At 41.6% G+C, this 15,665-nt stretch overlaps 1 protein-coding gene and 1 pseudogene across 2 annotated transcripts in view; both read right to left on the bottom strand.

Annotated features, from left to right (window-relative positions):
• The window catches only part of KCNMA1 (potassium calcium-activated channel subfamily M alpha 1), a 1,936,781-nt gene that overhangs the window by 684,555 nt on the left and 1,236,561 nt on the right, over positions 1-15,665 (bottom strand). The window lies entirely within an intron of this gene.
• LOC115096292 lies at positions 12,423-12,513 on the bottom strand (annotated as a pseudogene).

The raw sequence follows: 15,665 nt of genomic DNA, 5'->3' as shown, positions 1-15,665 counted from the left end.
TGTTAGGCATTAGAGACTGGACTTCTTGATGCTCATACTCTTCCTGTCCTGCACTGTAAAATACTGTATTCAGATATGGAGCAGCTGAGTAACAGTGGAAGAGAAGGATATCATTGCCACCCAGGGCCGGTGCTAGTTTTTTTGCTGCCCTGTGTGAAAAATTACTGTGCTCCGCCTCCTGATTCATTCAGTTTTTGTCCAGGGCCAATCAAATAAAGCCCAGCTCTGTCCTGCAATCTATATGTTTAAAAGCTGACACGCTTCCCCTACCCCAGTAGCCATGGATAGGGAAGGGTATGAGGTACCCTAAGCCAACCTTACAGCCTTGCACACATGCTACCTCCCTCACCCCTCCCCCCCCCACACACACACACTACACCCTTTACACACTCACAATTAAATTATGCATTTATAACAAATTTTACATGAAAAAGAACATTCAAAAGTACAGTCTTCTGAGGTAATAATAACACTTACAACATGCATATTATATTTACATGCACTCCTGTGGTGCGAACCAGAAAACTCTACAGAAAAGACACTCGGAGCTCCTATGGAATTAGACTTTATGTAATATGTATTAATGTAAGCTTGGCCCTCGGAAAGCCATGAATAAGCAGAATTACCATTACAATATAGTAAACCTTCCATACAAAAACAACCCTAACAATCTTATCTATGAAAAGGCAACACTGCACATATTACACCAGGCTCTAGAACACCAATAAAACTCTTATTAGGAAAGCAGGATGCAACACAGAAATTACATGTCAGCAAAACAGCAGACACAAATGCAGAAAGCAGACAGACCCTCACCAAATACAGAATGAAGCGATCAGAAAGCATAAACAGAAACATGCTGAGAAGAACTAGACTGAAACCCACAAAAAGCCAGCCTCTATATGCAGAGCAACAATGGAAAAACAGAAACACTATGATTCTTCATAAAACATTAAATAATAATAAAACCAAGAAATATAAAACATCAATCATAATAATAAAATCATATCACTAAAAAGAATAAATATTTCAAACAAGCTAAGGAATAGAATATCCAAAATTTCCCAAACACCCTTAAAATATGCAAACATCTGATGCATAAAAAATCCAATAATTTTAAAATGTTATATTCCCCCCCAAAAAATTAAATATTTCAAAAGAGCAGAATCATCAAATTACACCCAAAAATTAGAACTAATAAGGATTAAAAAATCTTCTGCTCTCCCTACCTGTACCTTCTGATTTCCAGTCACCCTGAGATTGTCGTGGATTGGGGGAGGTAGGGCCATACAAATTGTATCTTCTCTCTCACACACACAATAACAAATTCATTCTCTCACATACACCCTCTCTCTAACATATACAGACTCCCTCTCCCTCACAGATATATTATGTGTGTGTGTGTGTGTGTGTGTGTGTGTGTGTGTGTGCCTATGAGAGCCTCTGGGCCAGATTTTCAAAAGGTTATGCGCATAAATATAGAGGATTTACGCGCATATGTCTGTTATGCTCAGGCTTGTGAACCCTTGGCTGACAGGAGGATGGTATACCTTTCGGAAGATCCGTGGGTTCTCTCGTCGGGTGGCGAGGCAGAGCAGAAGACAGGACCAGCTGACCCTTGGCACTGGAGACTGAGGCGACTGCGGAGGTGGATGAAGAGACGAGAAGAGGAGCTGTGTCTTCACCACTAGAAGTCTGTGGTCCCCCCAGGAAGAGCCCGTAGGAACCCAGACCGCTGGGACTTAGGCGGACCTTTGAGAGGTCAGGGTGTCGGTGCAAGGGCTGACTGGAGCTTTGCCCTGGAAGCCTGCGGTCCCCCCGGGAGGAGCCCGTAGGAACCCGGGCCACTGGGACTTAGGTGGGCCCTTGGAGACGGTAATCTAGAAGGAGTCCTAGGTTGAGTGCCAGAGGGTCGTCGCTCACCAGTCCGAGGTCACACACCGAAGGATCACCACTTTCCAGTCCGAAGTCACACGCCAGAGAATCACCGCTTGCCAATCTGAAGTCGTACCCCAGAGAATCACCGTAAGCCAATCTGAAGTCAGGAACCAGGAACACCAAGACGAAACAGGAACAGGATCCAAAGCTCAAGGAACTCACCAAAGCAAGCAGACTAGACAGTGCTGGAGGACGTTGCCAAGTCACTGGATGAGCAGAGGAAGCTTACTTCCCCTGCTCAGGCTGATCAGGAACAGGTGAAGCCAGTTAACGGGATTAGGTCCCTTTAAATCTGTAGAGGAGGCGCGGCCTCGAGCCTAAGGATGGTGGCGGCCATCTTGAATTTTCCGCCGCGGAGGAGAGACGCTGCTGGACGCTGCGAGGGGGGAGCAGGATGGCTCCCCCTGCAGCGAGCAGCACCGGAGGCCGCGTGGGAGCGACGGCCCGAGTCAGAGCCCTCCCCTGGGGCTCCAGCGGCGAAGGAATGCCGCGGACAAGGTAGGGAGCCGAGGTCGTGGTGTGCCACGGCCGTGGAACACAACAGTACCCCCCTCTTTAGGGCGTCTCCCCGGAGGCCTGGGTTTAGCTGGATGGTCCTTGTGGAACTGCTCCAGCAAATTCCGGTCCAGGATATTAGCCAGTGGTTCCCAGGAGTTTTCCTCGGGGCCGAAACCGTCCCACGCTATCAGGTACTCCCATTTCTTCCTGTGTTTCCTCACATCTAGGACCTCTCGGACTTGATAGGTGAGGTCATCTTCAGAGGCCACAGGTTGTGGCGTCGGAGGCATGCTGGAAGGCCATGATAATACCAAAGGCTTCAGTAGGGAGACGTGGAACCTGTTGTGAATCTTGAGAGACGGGGGGAGGCGAAGTTGATATGAGACAGCATCCACCTGACGGGTGATGGAAAACGGTCCGATGAATTGTGGGGCCAGTCGCAAAGATGGCAGCTTCAAGCGGATGAACTGCGTACTCAACCAAACCTTTTGGCCCAGCTTGAGAGGCGGGTACGGCCTTCTGTGCTGGTCAGCATATCTCTTAGCTGCCTGGCCGGCCCTGATCAGGGCGCGTTGCGTGGATATCCACAGACGATGCAACTCATCGGCGGAGAGTTGCGCTGTCGGAGACGCAACCGTGATGGGAACAGGTAGTGGCGGGCGTGGCTGCTTCCCATACACTATCTGAAACGGGGAGGATCCCGTAGCTGCGGAGATATGGGAATTTCGCGCAAATTCAGCCCAGGGTAACAGACTAGCCCAGTCATCTTGTTTCTCATTAACATACAGATGAAGGAATTGCTTCAAGGTCTGGTTTGTTCTCTCTGTGAGACCGTTGGTTTGAGGATGACCCTCACAAGACTTGCAAAAAGTCCAGCGGGGGTCCGTCGGCCCCTGTGACATAGTGAGGGCAAAGGCTATTGGCGCCATTTTGAATACTGGCAACCGACAGCCAGAATGCAAGAGATCGCTCCCGGACTCCCGCTGGACTTTTTGCAAGTCTTGTGGGGGGGTCAGGAGGGTCCCCTAAGACTTGCCAAAAGTCCCTGGTGGTCCAGCGGGGGTCCAGGAGCGATCTCCTGCACGGGCCGAGGGTGTGAGTGCAGGGGATGGCTCCTGGACCCCCCGCTGGACCACCAGGGAGTTTTGGTAAGTCTTGGGGGTGTCAGAAGGGTGGGAGTTTGTTTAAATTGGCTCCTAGGCGGCCGAATAATTTGGCGAAGATTCATTGTATTCGTGGGGAATCGCGATACGTTTCGCTTCCCCACAAATACAACGAATAAGGCCCTATATGTTACGGATTCCCAATTCATAGGGAATGAATGCACACCCCTAAAATATTATAGGGCTCTTTGAGACAGTAGATGCATGTAGAAATGGAATTAAGTCAGAAAAGAGAGGAACCCATTATCACTATAAACATACAAGAAGGATATCACAAAATATTCATTCATAATATACTTCTATTGCTTCTCTACAGTCAATAGCTCATTCTTTTATTTATTTATTATTTATTTAGGACTCTTATATACCGATATTCTTGTAACAAGTTACAAATCACGTCGGTTTACATTATAACAAAAAGCCTGTGCAAGAGAATGCATTACATTAAAACAAGGATGAGCAAACTTGGAACAAGTAACCTGGTATAAAACAAACCAGCGGAATCAGCTGGTTTGTTTTATACCAGGCAACCAAGCACATATGTGATCATATATTGTAGAGGGTTCTCCCTTAATATATTGGCATCATGGTAGGATCCAGGAAACTTGGCCAACATAATTATCATCATTATTATTTGTGGGAATATACAAATATATATGAAGAAGGACTGCATGTGGGCAGATACGAGCTAATTTTAAAAACCCCACGAATGCAAATCCCGGTAGAAACGCATGTGGCTGGGCCGAGCGCATTTTCTAAATGGTCCGGCCACACACGTATTTGCTGATACGTGCGTAAGAATCAGGGTTAAGAAAAGGGATTGGCCGGGGCCAGAGTCTGGGCGTAGCAGGCCGGGAGCCGGCCGGGGCAGTGCCATTTTGTGCTGTCCCGGGGAAGCGCTTGCGGCACAACTTATTTCTGCTCCTTAGAGCAGGTTAAGTTGTTAAACAAAAATGAAATAGGGTTGATAGGTAGGGTTTAGGGGTCAACATGGAGAAAAGGGAGAAAGGGTAGATAAGTAGATAAGGTAGTTCCCTCCCAGTCTGCTCCTTAATTGGAGCAGACTGGGAGGAAACTGGGCAAAGCCCAATCGTGTTGCCGTGCATACTTTAAAAAAATTCCCCTGCTGTGCACAAGTTGCAACCTACACACACATGCACACACCGATACAAAATCGGGCACACATGGACGCATTGATTTTATAACATGTGCGTGTCGCTACATGCATTTTATAAAATCAGATACCCGCATGCACATGGACGCCCATACTTTTTTTTTAAAATCTACCTCATTGTGTATAAAGCAGAAGTGGGAGTTTGTGAGATGTACTGAATGTGAGAGAAAGAGAGGGTATAAAGATGTGACAACAAGAAAGATTGCCTCAGAATTTTATATAGGCCAATATAGGTGTTAAGAGTATATAAAAAGTGTCTTAAAAAGATAAGTGAAGTGATCTCAATGGGAAAAGTGGCCCTTTAAATGTAGTTTTTGCATGGGGATCTTTATACTGTGTTTAAAAGCAGGGCAAGCTTGCAAACATTTTTTAGATGTTATGTGACAGCATAAATGAAGAGGACTTGTCACAAATACTTTTCCTATTTTTCCACATAAGCAAAAAAAATGGAAAATTGTTAAAATAATTCTTAGAGGGAGTGATAGGAATTGTGCAGCTTTTACAACACTTGGACTTTAACTTATATTACCTTTCAGTAGACGTAAATAGAATCAAGCTTGAAGGATATGGAAGGCAAATCAAAGATGTATTCAGGTAAACTTGAATATTTCCCACTATTAAGCCTCCAGAGTCTAACATAAATGTTTTTAAATCTCTAAATGGATTAATTTTTTTCTTTTTACAAGTCCAAATGAATTTTCAGTTCTCAAAAATAAATAAACTAAGCCCCAGGGCATAAATCACGTCTCCTTGAATCTCTGAATTTATGGTATGTGCCCTTCCACCCTTTACAATCCCCCCTCCCAAAAACAAAAAAACTCTGTATACTCAGTGGATGAGTATGTTCTTAAAGAAATCAACAAGCTCTTGATCTGAATGACACCACAGTATAGTGAGCAGTGTCAATAATTCACTATTGTCTGTTAACATGAGTATTAAAAAGTAAAGTTCCAAAAATATATTCATAAACAGTACATTTACTCAAATCATAATTAGTAAAGTAACATAGTAAATGATGACCAGGACCAAAATACTCCATGCAATCTGCCCAGTAAGGTTTTTAGGGTAGTAACTGCCACTAAGGGTAACAAGGCCTCATCCGAGCTATAAAAGCAGGAGATGGCCAGACACTCCCTTCCCAACTTTATTTATTCTTTCTTTCTTGCCACGCACAAAGAGCTTGCACTGGCCATTGAAACACAAGCATGGACTACCCCAAACAACCGGTATCATGAATGGCTTTAATTAAACTTCAGGTAGCTAAACTCTATTTTAACAATAAAATATGCCCAGATGGATCCCTTGAATGCGTCACTAGCTGGTCATAACTGCTGCTCCGTGCAGGTTATCCCTATGCAGAAATGTTTAATCTAATGTTGCTAAAGATTAACCAGAATCTTCATTTCCATCCTCTAGCTACCAGGGAATCTCTGTGTTTATCCCACTCCCTTTTATTCTATTACTGTTCTTGTCTTCACCACCTCTTCCTCAAAGGTATTCCAGGCATTTACTACCCTTTCCGTTAAAAAATATTTTCTAACATTGCTCCCGAGTCTACCCCCTTGGAGCTTCATATTATGATCCCTAGTTCTACAATTTCCTTTCCATAATACAGTTGACTGAGAACTAATAACAGTAGTTCTTTTGAGGTATTATGTAGTAGCTGGTGAGCTACAAAATATGTGATGTCTCCCTCCCTCCAACTCCTTCCTCCTTTCCTTCTTTCCTCTCTTCTCTTGTCCTCTGCCTTGGCCCTCCTCCTTGATTTCTCTCCTCCCTTATTTCACCTTGTTCTCTCAGCTCTCAGCAAGCTGTCCTCTCTAGCTCAGTGGCAGTAAAGGCTCTGCCCTGCCTCCTCTTCCTGGGATCCCAGAAAAGCAGCAGCATAGATTCAGCTCCTTCCAGCTAGGGAAAGTCTCTGTCAAGTGCATCCTTAAATGTTTTGCTGCACTTATTGGTTTCCCTCTGCACTACAGCTTAGTTCCATTTTCACAATAAATGTTTGAGCTAATTGCACCTGATGATCTGGTTAGAGCTCGGTGCTATTGGACAAAAGGCCTCTGCTTTCCACAGGACCCCTAAACTTCCAGTTTCACAAAGAGGAATCGAGTTTGTCTGGTATGGATACAGTGAGGCTGCAATGGGACAAAAGATTTCCCACATTACCATGAGCTGTACAGAGTAACTGAGCTGGATGTATTTGCAGTTCTGCTTATAGTGAGGATGCTATTGGCAAAGGATCTTTGCTCTCCAGATGATGCTCCCTTCCCATCCTCTCCCTACCATGTACACAGAGCATTTCATGCTAGGGATGTGCATTCATCTAGGATGAATGCACATCCCGAGCCGATTTAGGCAATTTCGATGAAATTGCCTAAATCGTCCTGGCTCAGGCAGCCTGAAACCTGAACGAGTTTTTCCCGAAATTTCGGGAAAAATTTGTTTTCGGGTTTAGTGCGCACTAACTGAATTTAACAGGCCTGAACCGTGAGAAATATGAAATTTCCTGCGGTGGGCTTCACACATCTCTATTTCATGCAGCACTTACTCATCAACAATACAGATGTGCTTCGGCTGAACCTTTCGGTATGGCCTTTGTTATTGGCCCGCCGTGGGAAATTTCATTTCCCATGGTTCAGGCCGATTTATTTTGGCTGCTCCCCATAAAAGCCAAACAAACCCACCCCAATGGATGGCCCACAACATTTTTTAAGATGGCGCCAGCTGTCCATTGCTCCTACCATGTGACAGAGAACAGCCAATGGCACCGATAGCCCCTGTCACATGGTAAGGGCAAAGGGCCCCCAGTGCCATTTTGATTAGTGGCAGCTGATGGCCCTAGTGGGGGAGATCACTCCTGGGGCCCCCGCTGGACTACCATGGACTTTTGGCAAGTTTTTTTTGGGGGGGTCAGGAGAGTGGGGAGTTGTAGTTAATTGAATTTGAAGGGTTGGGGTGGGTTTGGGTTTTTTTTTTATGTGCCCCTTCTCCCCCCCCCCCCCCAATAAATGATAATAACACCACAAGAAATTTCGTGGGTTTTCCTATCGGTTCGTCAGGCCCCCGAAACACAACAAAATTGGAAATATCGTCTTTATTTCCTATTTCGTTGAAAACGAATGCACAGCCCTAATCAACAATGCTCCAAAAAGGGAGAGAAAGGAGAGAGAAACAGATAGAATAGAGCTGATTCTCCCATTAAAAGGAATGGGTATTTTGCTGGTGGTATGATTGCATCATTGCACCTTAATACCAGCTAGCATTGGAGGTACCACAGCAAAGAATACAGCAGTGTTATGTAGAGATTACAAAAATACAGATTGATGTCTCTGATATACATTAAATATAAACATAATTGACCCGAGGAGTATCTCTGATCTCTGTTCACAAACCTTAAGCAATAATTTTTAAAAATGTAATGAAAAGCTCAAAAACAAATATAACTTATATTTACAAATAGTCAACATATGTTTATATGACTGACATCTCTGCACTAATGTGATGTTTGCAAACAGGCACCATATGTTTGTAAAACCCGCAATAACACAGAAATATCAGGCATATTGCATATGCGGATTACTGTGTACGATGTCGCATGCTAAAAAGCTGGAGATTCCTGCAGCAGTCTAGGGGAAGGGGGAAGGGGGAAGGGGGAAGGGGGAAGAGGGAAGAGGGAAGAGGGCTCCAGGTAAAACGATAATGTAGCCCCTGGAAATCTGCTGCTACTTAGTTGCCTACACTGCATTTCAAAAGTAGTTGCTAAGGCAAAAATATAGTTATGAAAAGAAAGGGTTAAAAAAAAGCCATAAGGAAACTTTGGGACAAAATTGTAGAAATTTCTGTAAGGGATCTAGAGCAACTGAGATTCTCTGGCAAGGTTTAAACTAGTGCATTTCAGTCATGTGAATTCTCTGGTAGTTACCGAAATGAAGAAAAGGTGTGGCATGGTATTATTTAAATTGCATAATGGTTCCTTCCAGATGGTTTGGCAATGTGATACAGTACAGCGTTTATGGGACCACAGAGGCAAGACTCTGAAAGCTATTACAGTGATATATTTGTATTTTTTCCCAGAAATCTGTCTTGTAAAAGTATTTTGAAGCCAAACAGCATATAATTCATATGTAGTAATTTATAAAAAGAGATTTGCTATTGAAAGGTATGCAGCCATGAGATACTGCAATAGTTTAAAGGATTTAGATCCTCATACCTTGTTAGTCAATCTTTTTGTAAACTTTACAGTTTTCAAACACTTTGGATGATTAAATTTTATGATAATGAAATAAAAAAAAGATGACATTAAGTGAAACAGATAAATTTTCTTTTACATGAATATGTGATTAGTATTATTGCAAAACATGTTTTCTCCCACATTGTTACTAGCTGAAATTATTTTTATATTTTTGCATTTCAGGGTATTTCTCATTAATATAGGTATTTTGTTTTTTTCTTTTATTCTTCCCTATTTAAATAATCCTATTTAAAAGTCACATAAAATAACCTACCACACTATACACATAATATACTATTTATATTTCATATTTAATGGAAGTTTATATTTGTTAGCACATTCAGTATGTTCAGGTATAAATATATGTATGTAAACACTGAGTTATTTGTTTTATTTATGTTGGAACATTTGAACATGAGTTTCAAAGCCTCACAGGCTTCTTCTTCTGAAGGGAACACCTAGAAAGTTTTTTTCTACAACAAAATGGCTATTTTATTAAAGTGTTATAGCAGTTTGGAAAGCCTCATCATAGATATAAATATTAAAAATAATAATGCTAATGTTTCTATAGTAACATAGTAAATGATGGCAGATAAATACTCAAATGGTTGTAACTGCTGCTTCCTGCTGGTTAACCCCATATTTTCTGCTAAGGGTTGTAACTGCCACTCTGTGTAGGTTACTCCCATGCAGAAATGCTACTCCTAAAGTTACCACAGGTTATCCCATTTCTTCATTTCCATCCTCTAGGCATTAGGAATCCTCTGTACTAATCCCTAGGGGTGTGCATTCGTTTTCGACGTATTGTGAATCCGCAATGTATATGCCATATTTGTTGTATTTGTGGGGGTTCTGAAATGTATGGCGAACCCCCACCAATACAACGGATCACCAACAAATAGGCCCCCCACCCTCCTGCCCCCCCCCAAAGACTTGTCAAAAGTACCTGGTGGTCCAGCAGGGTTCCTGGAGTGATCTCCTGCATGCGGGTCCTGGAGCGATCTCCTGCAGGCGGGTCATCAGCTGCCGGTATTCAAAATGGTGCCGATAGCCTTTGCCCTTACTATGTCACAGGGGCTATCGGCGCCATTTTGAATACTGGCAGCCGACAGCCCGAGTGCAGGAGAGATCGCTCCAGGAACCCCGCTGGACCACCAGGTACTTTTGGCAAGTCTTGGGGGGGGGGGGTGTCAGGGGGGGTTGTAGATAAATAACTTTAAAGGGTTGGGATGGGTTTTTTGGGGGGGAATGAATGTATTTTTGACATATGAACGGATCGGGGGCCCCTGAGAACGGATGCAACGGATTTGGGCCCCTATGAATCCAAATCCCAAATAGGATGAATCCGTCTCTGCTGCACATCCCTACTAATCCCATGCCCTTTGGGATATAATGAGAAGTCACTATTGTAAATCTGGATTTCATTCCTATTAATAAGTTCACTCATGCAAGGAGCCTTTAATGAAAGAGAAAATGGAATATTCTCTCCCTGCTTCCTAAACACAGATGCATCCACCTAGAATATACTTATTGTTTGATTCCATATTGAAACAGATTGATATAAGCAGGAATTCAGTTATTTTTCAGTTTTGAGAAGTCCAATGAATCCATAGGTCCAACATTGGAAGTAATCTCATTTTTTGGAAACAAAAATAATGTGATGCCAATTTTTTAAAAGAAAAATTATAATACTGTAGAGGTATTCTACATGTTCATTACAAGTTAAAGAGAAAAAAAAACCTTTCTATATGAGGTTAACTGAAGCCCTGGAAAAGAAACATACAATCAGTTTAACAAGGCATTAACATAAGGAGACAAAAAGTAAAATAACAAGCTGGTATATTGTAAAAATCAGATGTTGGCATGCTAGAAGGTTGATAGTTACAATGCACAAGTACAGTTCTAGTCAGCATCAGATACAGGATTTATAGGTCTTTTTTTTATCTGACATTTTTGCCCAGTTTCTACCTGACTTCTCTGCCTATCAGTTCAGTTGGAACTAATCTTTAAGGGAACTGTGGCACCATTTGCAACTTCTTGGCCTCTCCCTCCTCCCTGCCATTCTTAGCCCCCTTCTATCTAGTCCAAATATCAGTGACAATTCTTGGCCAGGGGTCTCAGCCCATGGCTCTCTCTTTTGAAGTCTCAATCTGACCAGTAGATATAATTGCTGAATTATGGCCGAGACTCCTTCTGCTCTTGCTGGATTGAGCAATAGAAGTTGTTCTTGGAAACTGAATCCATTTTTTACATGGCAGCACACAGTAACACCAATCAGCTCTCAGGGTGGCCTGTAGAGGACTCAGCTAGCCATTCATTGGTACACAAGGATAAATCATATCTGCTCTTGGTGTATGCATTAATCTTGAGGTACATACAGCAGGGAAATACATTGATCACCTGAAAGCCCTACAGCATGCTAACAGATGTTGTACTGTAGGGATCATGGTAAAATTGCATTGGTGCAAACCATTATCCCAGACTAGCAACACAGTAACTGACATCTCCCTGTCATATGCTGCACAGTGTTCTCTGATATATACCCCTGAATGGAGCACAAAGTCATTGGTCTTCTAGACTAGAGAACAACTCCCACTTGACAGGTGAACTTGAATTATAAAGGACAAATTGGCACACTGAGTTTGGCACACTGAGTTGTGTTGCTGCTGCATGTCTCTACTGCATATACAGTACATACTGGAAGTCAACATCACTACCTTCTCATTTATCAGCAATATATTTGCTTACATGTTCACATCTTAGAAATAATTGGAGTAACTATCAGACTCACTCAAATACATTTTGCACCAATTCCTGATGCTGACGTCAACTGTTAAACTAGCTTATGATCATTTCAGAAGTCAGTATATAGTACATGCATCTACTGCTCAAATCCTAACTTTCTGATTCTACTCTGTGCAGTACCTATAAGCTGTAGACCCCTGCTATTACTTTTGCATTTAGTTAACAGGACTTCCTGCTTTAATTATGTAGAATAAAAAGTAAATAACATTCATGTTTTTGTCATGGAATGAACAGTTTGTAAAGTGAAAATACAGTTATTATAAAATGTTTTTTCATTTTTGTAATCGTTTTAAACATTATTCCAATATTCTCTCTTTTGAAAGATTATTTTTCTTGTGGTCTTACAAAATATTGTTGAATATTGTGTGGTGTGTATAACTGAAAGAAAAAAGTTTTTCTACTTCTGGAGCAGTCACTCCAGGTTTCATTAATAATTTTCTGCAACAAGATTTGAGTAGAATTAAAATCAGGCTTGATCATTAAAAGTATTTAACAGTTCTGTGCAATTTCATGTTGATTGTGTTATTGATTGTTCAGTAAATTAGGGATTGTGTAAAATATTATAAAATTTGAGAATATCCTGTTACAAAAAATATAAAGCATGTTTTATTTGTAAAGATAGCATTGATTGTTAAATATTTGAAACTGCAATAAAAGAAGACTTTTTACTACACTTGATCTTAGCCAAAAGGCTGAGAAGCGATAAAAGAAGACTTTTTAAATGGTGAGCAGTTTCATAGCTAAAGCTTAATAAGAAGCACATTTAAAGTAGCAATTCAAAAGAAAATTGAAAATACTCTTGTCCTGATTAGAAAATTCAGCTAATTAATCAGTTTATAGATATTAGATTTTCGGTGTGCTGTTATTTAAAAAAAAAAAAAGTACACATTTCAGTTCTCCTTTCAAAGAACAGTAGCTGACTGTTAAACACTGTAGAGATAGTCTGACTGAAGGCTCAGTATTGGTGCTATATGCTACCATGTGATCTGGGTGTAATTTACGAGCCATACTTTATTCCTCGGACAGCTGGGGCTGAGGGTTCAGCAGAGGCAGCCTTTACCAGCACTATACAACAGAAACACCTACTGGCCAGACTCAGGAAGTGCATGCAGAGGAAGGGAAGTGCAGAGGAAGATAGTGCACTGCTGAGCACAAAAAAATAAAAAATAAAAAGCAAGCCAAGATATTTCCAGAATTCTACACAGACACATTCTCCAAGAAATATGTTTAAATACAATGATGGTGTATTCGGGGAGATACTTTTGTGCTTAACAGGTATGAAACTATTTTTACAAGCTACTCTATTAAAAAGGTTTCTCCATGATAAAAAGAAAAGAAAATTTCTCCTTGGGAATATACTGTATATATATATATTCCATATCCTGTAGAAATAATTTGGATTTACATATACTACACTTTACAATAACAGCAGCTCGAGCAAACTTGTGTAGCCATATCTGGGGTGTTTAGCTTGGATATTCACTATGGGGCCTAATATGCAGGACTATTTCCAAAGAGAATTAAGAACAATATTATTATTCAACTTGCGCAAAATAAGAGAGAAGATAAGCTGCCAAAAGTCAGCTATTAATAAGCAGGGGTTGAGCTCAAGTTTGAAGATAACTCTGTTACATACTCCTATCCTTCTGACAAACCTCAGCCACTTACTTCCTGAAAAGAAACTAATTTATCTCATGTCCATCTTCTCCTTAGATCATGTGAGCAAACAATGCAGGAGACTTTTCATGCTGATAGCTTTTTTTTCAACTTGAAATGAAAAGGGATTTTGCAATGAACATTTTGAACATTCAGGGACCTATTTACTAAACCACATTAAAAATGCTGCAATAATGTGCATTATGCATTGCTTTTAACACAAAACTTTTACCTACACATCTAGAGATGCATTTAACATGAAACTTTAACAGCAGTGTTAATATAGAAGTTTGCATTACAGTAAGCAAATAAGCTGAGCTCATTTTAATATTAGTATAGAAATCCACATTATTAGAAAAACAAATGTTATCAGTAATGCAAACACACTAACACATGAGAATGTGACTTTAAAATGTTTTCAATGCTAGCACAGGCATTTAACACACATTAATGCCCTTAGTACAAAATCCCCTCAGTTTTACATTTGCAATTTCATACCTTTACTTCCATCACAAGCAGATTGTGAAGGTGTGGTGACAACAATACAGCAAGCTGGTAATAGGTGAACATACACATGAAAAAAATATCCTGCTCAGTCACCATATTCTCTCAAGAAAAATTCAAAAGCATAAAACAGGTATTCCAGGGCTTCCTAAACCTGCCATCTGGGTTTTCAGAAACATAGAATATGATGGCAGAAAAAGGACCAAATGGTCCATCCAGTCTGCCCAGCAAGCCTATGCTAGCACCTTCTGAACCATACAGTTCACTCCCATACTTAGTTTCCCAAACCATCAAAGTCAGGGCTCTTGTTGGTTATTGTCTGAGTCCAATTCTCTGTTACCTCTTTCTGTTGAAGCAGAGAGCCATGTTGAAGTTACATAAAAAGAATCAGGCTTATTGGTCAAGGGTAGTAACAGTTGCATCAACAAGTTACTTGTTTTCCCATGCCATAAAATTCAATGTCCTTGTTGGTTGCTGTCTGAATCTAATTCCCCTTTTCCTCTCATCCCCCTGCTGTTAAAGCAGAGAGCAATAATGGAGTTGTATCAACAGTATGAAGGCTTATTGGTTTAGGGAAGTAATCGCCTCACCAGCAAGTTACCCCCATGCACTCTTTTCCTCATTTCCATCCTTTAGCCTTTAAGGATCCACAGTGTTTATCCAATACCCCTTTGAAAACTTTTACTGTTTTTGTCTTCACCAGGTATGTACCACCAGGTATGCACAACCTTCTCCATGAAGAAATATTTCCTGACATTGGTTCTGGGTCATCCTCCTTGGAGTTTCTTTACGTGACCCCTAGTTCTATTGATTTCTTTCCAACAGAAAAGATTTGTCAATTGTGCATCATTAAAACCATTCAGCTATCTGAAGGTCTGTATCACATCTCCCCTGCACCTCCTCTCCTCCAGGGTAAACATATATAGGTCTTTCAACCTCTCTTCATAAGTCATTTGATGGAGACCCCCCACAATTTTTGTCACCCTTCTCTGGACCACCTCTATCCATCTCTGTCTCTTTTGAGATATGGTCTCCAAAACTGAACACAATTCTCCAGGTGAGGCCTCACCAAGGATCTGTACAAGGGGATTACCACCTCCTTCTTTCTGGGTTTTCCTCTCTCTTTGCATTCCAGCATTCTTCTGGCTTTAGCTATCACCTTGTCATATTGCTTCACCATCTTCAGATCTCTAGACACTATCACCCCAAGGCCCCTCTCTTGCTCCATGTACAACAGCCATTCCCCCCTCTATCACATACAGCTCTTTTGGATTACCACACCCCAGATGCGTGACTCTGCACTTCTTGGCATTGAATGACAGCTGCCATATATTTGATCACTCTTCCAGCTTCCTTAAATCACATCTCATTCTCTCTACTCCTTCTGGCATGTCCACTCTATTGCAGATCTTAGTGTCATCCACAAATAGACAAACTTTACCTTCTATCCCTTCCGCAATGTCACTCACAAACAGGCCGATGCAGTAAAGTGCGCTCAGGGTAAGCAGACTGTTAGCCCCTGTTTGGCCTCGTGTTTTCGACGCGCTATTTTTACCCCTTATTCAGTAAGGGGTAATAGCATGTGGAAAATGTGCGGCCAACCCCCCGACACAAATAGTGCCTGCAACATGAAAATGCATGTTGATGGGCCTATTAGTCATTCCCGCGTGATACAGAAAGTAAAATGTGCAGTGAA

This window comes from Rhinatrema bivittatum, chromosome 7 (genome assembly GCF_901001135.1).
Source record: "Rhinatrema bivittatum chromosome 7, aRhiBiv1.1, whole genome shotgun sequence".
In the NCBI taxonomy this organism is placed as follows: Eukaryota; Metazoa; Chordata; class Amphibia; order Gymnophiona; family Rhinatrematidae; genus Rhinatrema; species Rhinatrema bivittatum.
Note: the sequence above shows the minus strand (reverse complement) of the source record. Positions and strands in the feature narration are given on the sequence as shown.